Source organism: Triticum dicoccoides, chromosome 1B (genome assembly GCF_002162155.2).
Source record: "Triticum dicoccoides isolate Atlit2015 ecotype Zavitan chromosome 1B, WEW_v2.0, whole genome shotgun sequence".
NCBI classification, from domain to species: Eukaryota; Viridiplantae; Streptophyta; class Magnoliopsida; order Poales; family Poaceae; genus Triticum; species Triticum dicoccoides.
This window is the reverse complement of record NC_041381.1, coordinates 441262307-441274151: the sequence shown is the minus strand read 5'-3', so window position 1 is coordinate 441274151 and position 11845 is coordinate 441262307. Positions and strand designations below refer to the sequence as shown.

Genomic DNA, 11845 nt, shown 5'->3' with positions numbered 1-11845 from the left:
TGGTGTCTAGATTGCAGTGCTTCTAATTTGTTGAAATGCCTTCTGCTTAGTTACCACCTCATAGGTGTGAATATGTCACGCCATCCTGTTTTTCATACATATTCCATCCTCACATCATGTGTTTGTCGTTCATCCAAGTAGTGTTCGTCAGTATCATGCATGAATGAGTTCTGAAGAGCGAATTTTATTTCTTTTTCTTATCAGTTTGACTTCAAAATGCAAAATCATTATAGTTGAAGGAAATTAGTCTGGCAGTGGATGATGGTGGTCCTTCGGAGCAACTCAAATAGGGGGGTCTCTACAGATTCTACTCCACCATCCTCCCAACAAGATTCGCAAGACAACACAAGGCTGGACAGTCAACGTAGCTGTGTAGATGATGAGCACATCTCCCCTACTCCACCATCACAGGTGCTTGCTCTAACTTGGCACTATTATATATGGTTGCATGTTGCGTATGATGTCTAGCTTGTATTGCTTCTAACTTTGTTGAATTGCATCTGCTTACTTACACATAATGCCTATGAATATGACACGTGTTCCTGTTTCTAGAACATACGTGTACATGATGAGCACATCTCCCATACTCCTCCATCACAGGTTCTTGCTCTAACTTGGAACTGTTATATGTGGTTGTGTTTTCCGTATGATGTCTAGTTTGTATTGCTACTGGTTATGTTGAATTGCATCTGCGTAGCTTACAACTTATACCTGCAACGATAACTTACCCATAAGACACATTTAACTTGGGACTGTGATGTAGGTTGCATCTTGCATTGTCTTCTAGCTTGTACTGCTTCTAATTTCTTGAAATGGCACTTACGATGAGACACTTTTTACCTGATAGAGTGATATTGGTTGCATGTTCATATGGTGCCTAGCTTTCATTTCTTCTAATTTTGTTTAAATGCCTTCCGCTTACTGTTTTTTCATACATATTCCATCCTCCTATCGTACGTGTGAATATGCAACACTGTCTTTTTTGTATATATTCCATCCTCCTATCCTGCGCTTGCCTTACATCAAAGTAGTGTTCGTCTGTATCATGCATCAACCAGTTATGCAGAGCTAATTTTATTCATCTTCTTGTGGTTTTGACTTCATAAGGCAATATCAGAAAATAGGAAGGAAAAGAGTAAGTTAGGGGATGTTGGTGGTCCTCTGCACCGACGCAAACAGAGACTCTCTAGATTTGCCACTGCTACTGCTAATGAATTTGAGGTCCCAAGTCTACATGATGAGTTCATCTCCCGTACTCCACCATTGCAGGTGCTTGCTCTAAGTTGATAGTGTGCTAATTGGTTTCATGTTGCATATGTTGTCTAGCCTGTATTTCTTCTATTTTTATTAAATTGCACCTGTTGAGTTTATACGTTATACATGTGAATATGACATGGCTTTCTGTGTCTAGAATACACTGCATCTATCTATCATACCATGTTCTTAAATCAAAGTACTATTGTTGTGTATCCCGCATCAGTCACTCATGATTGGATGCTTTTAACATGGCACTTTGATAGTGGTTGCATCTTGCATTGATTTCTACATTGTACTGCTTCTAATTTTTCAAATTGCCACTTATGACAAGACACTTTTAACTTGGCAGAGTAATATTGGTTGCATCTTTCATATGATGTCTAGCTTGCATTACTTCTATTTTCTTGAAAACCCTTCTGCTTAGTTTACATATCGTAGCTGTGAATATGTCATGCCGTCCTGTTTTCCTTACATATTCTATCCTCATACGGTTGTCTTACATCAAAGTATTGCTTGTCTGTTGCATCAATGAGTTCTGAAGAGCGAGTTTATTCTTTTGTGTTGTGGGTATGGCTTGACATGGCAAAGTCAAAAAAGAGCAAGGAAAATAATATAGTAGGGAGTGGTGTTACTCGTCGGGTGAAACGAAAAAGGATCTGTTGTCGAGATTCTGCTGGTACTTATAGTGCAGTAGAAGGTCCAAGTCCACCGGCTAAATCTACAAACACAGTATCACCTGCTCCACCAGCTGCAGCATCCGCTTCAACTATACCAGCATCTCAACGAGTTACTCATTCGTTTGCTCCGGAACTGTCCAGTTCCCAAGTTGCCTTCACACCTAACACTACTGATACGTCTCCAACGTATCTACTTTTCCAAACACTTTTGTCCTTGTTTTGGACTCTAACTTGCATGATTTGAATGAAACTAACCCGGGCTGACGCTGTTTTCAGCAGAACTGCCATGATGTGGTTTTATGTGTAGAAAAGAAAAGTTCTTGAAATGTCCAGAAAATCCACGGAGGAACTTTTTGGAATTAATAAGAATTTCTGGGCGAAAGAAATACACCAGGGGGCCCACGGCCTGTCCACGAGACAGCCCCCCTATAGGGCGCGCCCCCTATCTCGTGGGCCCCCTGGACCTCCATCGACCTCAACTCCAACTCCATATATTCCGTCTCGCGGAGAAAAAAATCAGAGAGAAAGTTTCATCGCGTTTTGTGACACGGAGCCGCCGCCAAGCCCTAATATCTCTCGGGAGGGCTAATCTAGAGTCCGTTCGGGGCTCCGGAGAGGGGGATTCGTCGCCGTCGTCATCATCAACCATCCTCCATCAATAATTTCATGATGCTCACCGTCGTGCGTGAGTAATTCCATCGTAGGCTTGCTGGACGGTGATGGGTTTGATGAGATTTACCATGTAATCATGTTAGTTTTGTTAGGGTTTGATCCCTAGTATCCACTATGTTCTGAGATTGATGTTGCTATGACTTTGCTATGCTTAATGCTTGTCACTAGGGCCCGAGTGCCATGATTTCAGATCTGAACCTATTATGTTTTCATGAATATATGTGTGTTCTTCATCCTATCTTGCAAGTCTATAGTTGTTGGGGATCGTAGCAGAAAATAAAAAATTTCTACGCATCACCAAGATCAATCTATGGAGTCATCTAGCAATGAGAGACATAGGAGTGCATCTACATACCCTTGTAGATCGCGAGCGGAAGCTTTCAAGAGAACGGGGTTGATGGAGTCGTACTCGTCATGATCCAAATCACCGAAGATCCTAGTGCCGAACGGATGGCACCTCTGCGTTCAACACACGTACAGAGCGGAGGCGTCTCCCGCACCTTGATCCAGCAAGGAGGAGGGAGAGGAAGAGAGCTCCAGCAGCAGCAAGACACCGTGGTGATGGTGGAGAGGCAGTACTCCGGCAGGGCTTCGTCAAGCTCTTAATGAAGGAGGAGAGGTGTTGGGAAGGGGAGGGGCTGCGCCTTTGATGTGGTGTGCAGCCCTCCCCTAGCCCCTCTATTTATAGGGGAAGGGGGAAGGGGGCCGCCCCCCTCTAGATGAGATCTAGAGGGGGAGGCGGCGGCCAGGGGAGGGGGCTTGCCCCCCAAGCAAGGGGGGCGCCCCCTCTAGGGTTCCCCCCCCAACCCTAGGCGCATGGGCCCAAGGGGGGATGCGCCCAGCCCTCCAGGGGCTGGTTCCCTGCCCACTATGGCCCATGAGGCCCTCCGAGAGAGGTGGCCCCTTCCGGTGGACCCTCGGAACCCCTCCGGTGGCCCCGGTACAATACCGATATGCCCCCAAACTTTTCCGGTGACCGTATGACAACTTCCCATATATAAATCTTCACCTCCGGACCAATCTGGAACTCCTCGTGATGTCTGGGATCTCATCCGGGACTCCGAATAACATTCGGTAATCACTCACAAGTCTTCCTAATAACCCTAGCGTCACCGAACCTTAAGTGTGTAGACCCTACGGGTTCGGGAATCACGCAGACATGACCGAGACAACTCTCCGACCAATAACCAACAACGGGATCTGGATACCCATGTTGGCTTCCACATGTTCCACGATGATCTCATCGAATGAACCACGATGTCGAGGATTCAAGTAATCCCGTATACAATTCCCTTTGTCAATCGGTATGTTACTTGCCCGAGATTCGATCATCGGTATCCCAATACCTCGTTCAATCTCGTTCCCGGCAAGTCACTTTACTCATACCGTAATGCATGATCCCATGACCAACCACTTGGTCACATTGAGCTCATTATGATGATGCATTACCGAGTGGGCCCAGAGATACCTCTCCGTCATACGGAGTGACAAATCCCAGTCTCGATCCGTGTCAACCCAACATACACTTTCGGAGATACCTGTAGTATACCTTTATAGTCACCCAGTTACGTTCTGACGTTTGGTACACCCAAAGCACTCCTACGGTATCCGGGAGTTACACGATCTCATGGTCTAAGGAAATGATACTTGACATTAGAAAAGCTCTAGCAAACGAACTACACGATCTTGTGCTATGCTTAGGATTGGGTCTTGTCCATCACATCATTCTCCCAATGATGTGATCCCGTTATCAATGACATCCAATGTCCATGGTCAGGAAACCGTAACCATCCATTGATCAATGAGCTAGTCAACTAGAGGCTCACTAGGGACATGTTGTGGTCTAGGTATTCACACATGTATTACGATTTCCGGATAACACAATTATAGCATGAACAATAGACAATTATCATGAACAAGGAAATATAATAATAACCATTTTATTATTGCCTCTAGGGCATATTTCCAACAGTATCGCACTTGCACTAGAGTCAATAATCTAGTTACATTGTGATGAATCGAACACACATAGAGTTCTGGTGTTGATCATGTTTTGCTCGCGGAAGAGCTTTAGTCAACGGGTCTACGACATTCAGATCCGTATGCACTTTGCAAATATTTATGTCTCCATCTTGAACATTTTCACGAATGGAGTTGAAGCGACGCTTGATGTGCCTGGTCTTCTTGTGAAACCTGGGCTCGTTGTCAAGGGCAATGGCTCCAGTGTTGTCACGGAAGAGAGTCATCGGCCCCGATGCATTGGGAATAACTCCTAGGTTGGTAATGAACTCCTTCATCCAGATTGCTTCATGTGCTGCCTTCGAGGCTGCCATGTACTCCGCTTCACATGTAGATCCCGCCACGACGCTTTGCTTGCAACTGCACTAGCTTACTGCCCCACCATTCAAAATATACACGTATCCGGTTTGTGACTTAGAGTCATCCAGATCTGTGTCGAAGCTATCATCGACGTAACCCTTTACGACGAGCTCTTCGTCACCTCCATAAATGAGAAACATATCCTTAGTCCTTTTCAGGTACTTTAGGATATTCTTGACCGTTGTCCAGTGTTCTATGCCAGGATTACTTTGGTACCTTCCTATTAAACTTATGGCAAGGTTTACATCAGGTCTGGTACACAGCATGGCATACATAATAGACCCTATAGCCGAGGCATAGGGGATGACACTCATCTTTTTCTCTATCTTCTGCCGTGGTCGGGCATTGAGCCGAGCTCAATTTCACACCTTGCAACACAGGAAATAACTCCTTCTTGGACTGATCCATATTGAACTCCTTCAATATCTTATCAAGGTATGTGATTTGTGAAAGACCTATGAGGCGTCTCGATCTATCTCTATAGATCTTGATGCCTAATATGTAAGCAGCTTCTCCAAGGTCCTTCATTGAAAAACACTTATTCAAGTAGGCCTAATGCTGTCCAAAAGTTCTATATCATTTCCCATCAAAAGTATGCCATCTACATATAATATGAGAAATGCTACAGAGCTACCACTCACTTTCTTGTAAACGCAGGCTTCTCCATAAGTCTGCATAAACCCAAACGCTTTGATCATTTCATCAAAGCGAATGTTCCAACTCCGAGATGCTTGCACCAGCCCATAGATGGAGCGCTGGAGCTTGCATACCTTGTTAGCATTCTTAGGATCGACAAAACCTTCGGGATGCATCATATACAATTCTTCCTTAAGATAGCCGTTAAGGAATGCCGTTTTGACGTCCATTTGCCATTTAAACATAAAAGAAGTCTAGACGACCCTCCTCCTTGGTGCTCCCCCGAATCAGCATGTTCCTGGCCGTTCAATCGCGTTGAATCTGGTCAAGCGAGCAGCCAGGTCCGTCGGATCCTTGCCGCTGATTTCACCTCGTGATTGATTTTTGAGGTCTATGACTGGTGGGCTCGGGGTCCCTTTCAATTGGCTAGGTGAAACTTTACTGGGTGAAACTACTCTTTCCCCACTCGCCTCGTGCGCCTCGCTCATTTGCTGGCACGCTTCGGCCCCCACAGCGAAACCTAGCTCTCTTTCCCCTCGACCCCCACAGCGCAGTGCATCACCACTCCTTCCTCCCTCATCAGCCGCCGCCGGGTCTTCTTGCTGGGGTGGAAGAGTAGGGGATCCGGCCGAATCCGAGGCGTGCGGGCCTGGTGGCGGGCATCTTTGGCAGGGGCAGCGGCGGGCCTGGTGGCGGGCATCTTTGGCAGCGGCGGCGGCGGGCATCTCCGGCAAAAGGCGATGGCGGGGATGCTCGATTCGCCATGGACCGGTCCCTACAGGAGAGAGAAAGAAAGAGAGGAGGGAGAAAGCGAGAGGAAAGAGGAGAGGGAGGTGCGACGGCGGGCGGGAGAGGGTCTCCGGCCGGTGCGAGACATTCACGTCTCTCCTCCTCTCCTGCTCTCGACCACCACCGTGGCCCTCCTTCTCCCCTTCAATTCCCTGTCTCCTCTTCTCTAGAGTTACCTGAGTGGTCAACACCGAGAAAGATGGGGAAGACAGAGCCAGCGAGGAAGACGGCTTGACTCTGCCACCGATGCTGACCGGCCAATTCCGTCGGGCGTTGTCATGGGAGGAGGCGAACCATCGAGGAGCAGCACGGGAGGAGATAAGATAAGCCGCCGGAATCCCTGTTCACTTCTGGTTGCATCTTGCCCGTGAGCTCCTTCTTCTTACAGCCAGCTTGGCCCTTTTCTTGCCATGTTTTGGGTGATGCAGGGTATCAAGCAGGCGATGGCGAGGATCAGATGCGGTAGCAGCTGAAGGAGTCATGGAGAGGGGGCGAGAGTGAGCAGCGGCTGCCGGCCAAGAAGGAAGAGGCTGGGGCGAGGACCGGAGGAGGAGGTGCTCATGGTGGAGCATAGGAGGACGGAGGCGGAGTGCTGCTGCAACGGCTGTGGGACTGGGCGAAAGGTGTAGAGGGCCACAATGAGGCAGACGACAGTGGATGGCAACAATAGGTGTTGGCGGATGCTCCGAGACCATGAAGAGCCTATTCAATGGTGTATGCCCTCCCTGTTCGTTTTAGTGGGGGTTCTAGCTCTGGATTGGTGTGATGCAATTCTGAGTTGTTTTGCGTGCGTGTATTGTGTGATGCAGATGAGAAGGATGACATGGAGATGGAGGATTCCGACATGGCACCTCCCGTAATCGCGCAGTTGGAGAGCATGCATGAGACCACTACTTCTTGCCTTCCAGTAATTTTAATATTATAGGAATGTAAGCGTGTACTAAGTAGAAAATATGGTTGAATTCAGTGCCCCTGCATTTACACGACTAGGTGTTATTCTTTTATTGTTTCCTTTGATGCGCTAAGTACAAATTGGAGCTTGTTGGGTACAAAATGTTTCAGGGACTATTTAGGATCAGAATTATTGTCATGTTGTCCAGATATTGCTCTAAGAGGTTCCTAGAATTAGTTTAGGATCAGAGTTATTGTCATGTTGTCTATATATTACTCTGAAGAACCCAAACGAGCTTTTCAGGTTGTTTGGTTAATTTTTGCCCCCCAAAGGTCAGCTTTGGCCAGTTTCTTGCTAGAATATTATCATAAGGCTTGATTAATTTTGAACTTACCTTTGTCATTTCACTCTTATGTTATTTTAATAGTTATTTGACATGCTGTAAACTAATTCTATTATTTTTCTAGGGAGAAGTAGAAGTTGAGGGGAAGCTACTGCATGCTGGAAAATCAGTTGGTGTTGTCTATGTTGGTTTCAGGAAGAAAAGTACTATCAAATTGATGGCTCAGGCACGTCATACAAAGTACCTTGCTGTATCTAGCAGATTGCGAGGATTCCCTTCTGTTGTAAGATAAAAACCTGGTTATATGTTGCATCCCAAAATCAAGATGTTGATTCGAGAAGAGGTAAGAGCTGTCGGCATGGCATGGTGTGCGACCTTATCCCGGAGCATGCACTTTATTAGTATAAAGTAGTGGGTATCAATGTTTTCTCATACATATGATTCTGGAGGAGCAGGAAATGGTAGACTTAATTTCAGTTAGATAAATAGGTGTACCGCCACTATTTAGGTAATCCCTTGTATTTTTTTGCCAGGTTCATGCTATATACATCGTGTATATACGCATAAAGTACACCCACATAAACTATAGTTCGTAGTATCAGCGGCAAACAAAGGCGCAACTAAGTAGTACCATGTCCCTATTATAAATGGGTAGAAAAATAAGAGCTTATCAAAAGAACAGTATCTCTGTTACATGATAAGCATTCCACTATCATGCAAATAGTATGATCCAAATTAACCAGTTTCAGAAAATCATCTGGCTAATTGAAAAAGAAAAAAGAGATCCAAGCCATCTATTTGGTAGTTGCGCTTATTAAATTTTTATAGTTGCGGTTACTAAATCATCTGGCTAACTGAAAAAGAAAAAATGGACTTGGAGTCTTTCTAAAATTTGTTTATAGTTGCGGTTATTAAATTTTTAATGCAATCTTATAATGTTATGTACTCTTAATTTTCCAGAATGCTTTCAAAGATGTGAGAGTGCAACTTCATATAATTTGAAGTTAATTGTACATGTACTTAAATGGAAGCATCTATTGGCCCCTCGAACACTTGACATAGGCACATTCAAAATAGATTATCTCTTATGACTCATGATCAGTCACCTCTTGGAAAGCTGAGGTGAGTTCAGAACATTCCATAACCAATGATTTTGTAGGTTGGTGGATTACACCACACATGGCTATTAGATTATAAATTACTCAAGTAGTAGTTCAACGAGGTCACTAGAAATATGTTCTGATCAGGTAGAGATAGGAACCAACATTATGCTTATTCCTTTGCCTGCCATTTTAGTTCAATAGATGAAATGTCACGCATTGTTCCATGCCTATCTAGACCACTAATGTAGCTAATTTTGTGTTCTCATAATGATTCTCAAATTTTGTATCTTTTCCATTTCAGGCACCATTTCTAAATTGTTTAGCATCCACGAATTTGGCGATCGTGATCTTTCTTGCCTAGGTGACCTGCTCCCAGTCATTCTTCCCTCCCCTATGATCTCTCTCTATGAAGTTTCAAATTTGTTTTGGTCAAATTTGATATGAATCTTTGGTAAAACAATCAACAGAAATCTGACAATATTGCTGACAAGAACGAACAAATGTGAGTAATGGCTTCTGTCCCGGAGATTGGTTCATGTTAGTTATTCTATATTTGAAATAGTATACATGTAGTTTGCAACTATCAGTGGTGATAATGATGGGTAGTAATAGTACATCTATTTAAATTTATATTCTAAACATTTCTAGCTGAAATCAAGTCCTTACTTTGTAAGGTAAAATCACTCTGGTTAAGCACCAACTATGGTTAAAGTTTTGTCTCTTTTGTGTGCTATGCATGATTGATCTGATTTTGCTGGTCGGGTAAGAAATTCAATTAATACGACTATTGCAATGCATTTTACTACATGTTTGTATTTATTTACATTGATATTTTCTTACTGCTTGCCTGTCCTTTCTCCTCTCCCTGCGCCCTACTTGTGTGTTCTTGCTCTTGCTTGTTGCATGCGCAGGTTAATTTCTTCTTGTGCTGTCCTGTGTCCTGTGTCCGCCCTCACATTGTTCGCGTTAGTCTGCACTCCGTTCATTTGCATGGAACATGTTTGATAAAATGTCTGTGCGATGACCCGTCCATTTTTTCCTCAGTTCATTTTCCTGCTGCTCGATTTTGGTGTTCCTCTGGATAGCCTGCTTTCCTGGCTTGTTTCCGCTTCTTAGCTCTGGTAATGCACTGTTACTTTGCTTCTTTGTTTGCTTCTCAGATGAGCAGACCAATGTGCCGGTAAGAAAGAAAATAAGCAGTTTGATGTAGTTAAAAAGGACGGTACTGAATAGCCATGTTTCTGTACAAATAGGCAGGTTGATGTAGTAAAAAAGAATGGTACTAAAGAGCCATGTTTCTGTGCAAGCTGGATTAGAAATGCGGCTGCTCTGCTGTCCTATAACTAAAGATCTTTTGCATGGACTTTCCGTTGGACCACAGCAGGGCCTGTTAATTGCATCCTTTTATATGATTCATGTTTTCTGCACATTGTAATGGATTGATGAAAGGATCCGATCTAGTGTGCATTGTTATTCTTCTGTTCTAACACTTCTGCCTAAATTTGTTTGGCAGGTTGGACGATTTGCTGTGTTCCTGCATTTCTTTGCTGCTGCTCAAGGTTTGCTCTTCTTTTCCCCAGCATGCCATTGTTTCTAGCTACAAATATGTTTATCTTTCTATGTGGGCTGTTGTGTTAGTTCATTTACTGATCATCTTATCTTTGTCATGTTCCTGTTATTTGGGTGGTCTACCTTTGGCTATGAATGTACGTATATTATTGTCATGTTCCACTTATCCCTGCATCCCTGAACAATGCTGGCAAACTAATGTCCCTTTGCCTATGTAATGGTGTTATAGACTACCACTAGTTTTGTCAGGCTTACTAACTGATTTGTTTTTACATTATCATGAATATGCTTTAGGCATGTCTCTTCTCTGTTTCGGTGACCCTTTGCCAGTCTCTTCATTTTCTGATTATACTCATGTTTTCCTGTATGTAGATGTGATTGTAAATGGCATTAAGAATGAATAGATCCGACTCGAGGATGGCATGGTTGATGTATGCAACCATGGGAGTGTAAGCTTAGTCTGGTCGCCATCACCAGAGTGATGTGAAACAAGGTTTTCAGGGAACTATTTTGAAAGACATGTGTTTACAGAACACATGTTTCATCGTCTTCTCTTTTTCATGAGTTATTGAACAGATCTTATGAAGCTTGATTGATAGTGTTTCAACTCAGATGAAGTGGTCTGGACGATCAGGTTTTGCAGATCCTGGAGATCGTTATACCTTTTGTACAATGCACTGTTCTGGATTCAAATTGACTGTGAGTGTTGCATGCCTTTGTATTGTGTTGCTGAACCTCACTAAGTTTCTCAATGTCCAAGTCTTTTGTTCTTAGAAAAACTATTTTGTTGCATCCACATTAACCATATGTATTTACATTTTCACTTTTGAATTGTAAAATAAAGCCCTTATTGGTAAACATGCACGTGATTAGCAGTGTTTCAAATTTTCTAATTTACTATGCTTTTCATCTTGTCTTCCAAGACCTAAATCATCAGAAACCCATCCTTAACTGCTAAAAAATACATCCTTAACTGGTCTATACATCTTACATAAATATGGTTTTTTTAACCTCAGATTTCTCAGTGTGATAACCATATTTTTATCTTAAAAAATGCTTCCTTAACTGCTCTATACATAGTATACAAATATGATTTTTTTTAAACTGATATTTCTCAGCTTTATAAACACATTTTTGATATCACATGATTTAACACATGGGCTTTTTACTACCAATATCGAATATGTCCTTGCTAAATGTAACTATTTTCATCGACAACATGGCTTTAGCGGGTCTCTGCGCCATTTGGCGCAACGGGTCAACTAGTATAGGGAACAAAGCAGCATATTACATACACTGGCCGTCAAAATTGGCCACCAGTGTAAATAAACGCGGCAGCAAAACAAGAGCATAACTGAAATAACTTTAGAAGAGCTCAAGAAACGTTATCCTGGGTATCCATCATGCTGGCAATAAGCTTAGCAAGCTGATTAGCTTTGTCCTGTTTGGCGCTAAAATCCTCAAACGCTTGTTGTTGCACCAGAAAGTATGCATCTGAATGCTCCAGGGACTTCCGCAGTCCTTCCGC

At 43.5% G+C, this 11845-nt stretch overlaps 1 long non-coding RNA gene across 3 annotated transcripts; it reads left to right on the top strand.

Annotated features, from left to right (window-relative positions):
- The first annotated feature begins 6113 nt into the window (after positions 1 to 6113).
- LOC119340015 lies at positions 6114 to 11177 on the top strand. Of its 3 annotated transcripts, none has more exons than XR_005164340.1 (7): positions 6114 to 7124; positions 7220 to 7317; positions 7770 to 7988; positions 8606 to 8767; positions 9050 to 9250; positions 10262 to 10307; positions 10690 to 11177. It is a non-coding gene; the product is annotated as an uncharacterized LOC119340015 (long non-coding RNA). The 3 variants fall into 3 exon arrangements; XR_005164334.1 differs by having other exon boundaries at positions 6115 to 7124; positions 7220 to 7339; XR_005164338.1 differs by having other exon boundaries at positions 6117 to 7124; positions 7220 to 7339; positions 9050 to 9109.
- The last annotated feature ends 668 nt before the right edge of the window (positions 11178 to 11845 follow it).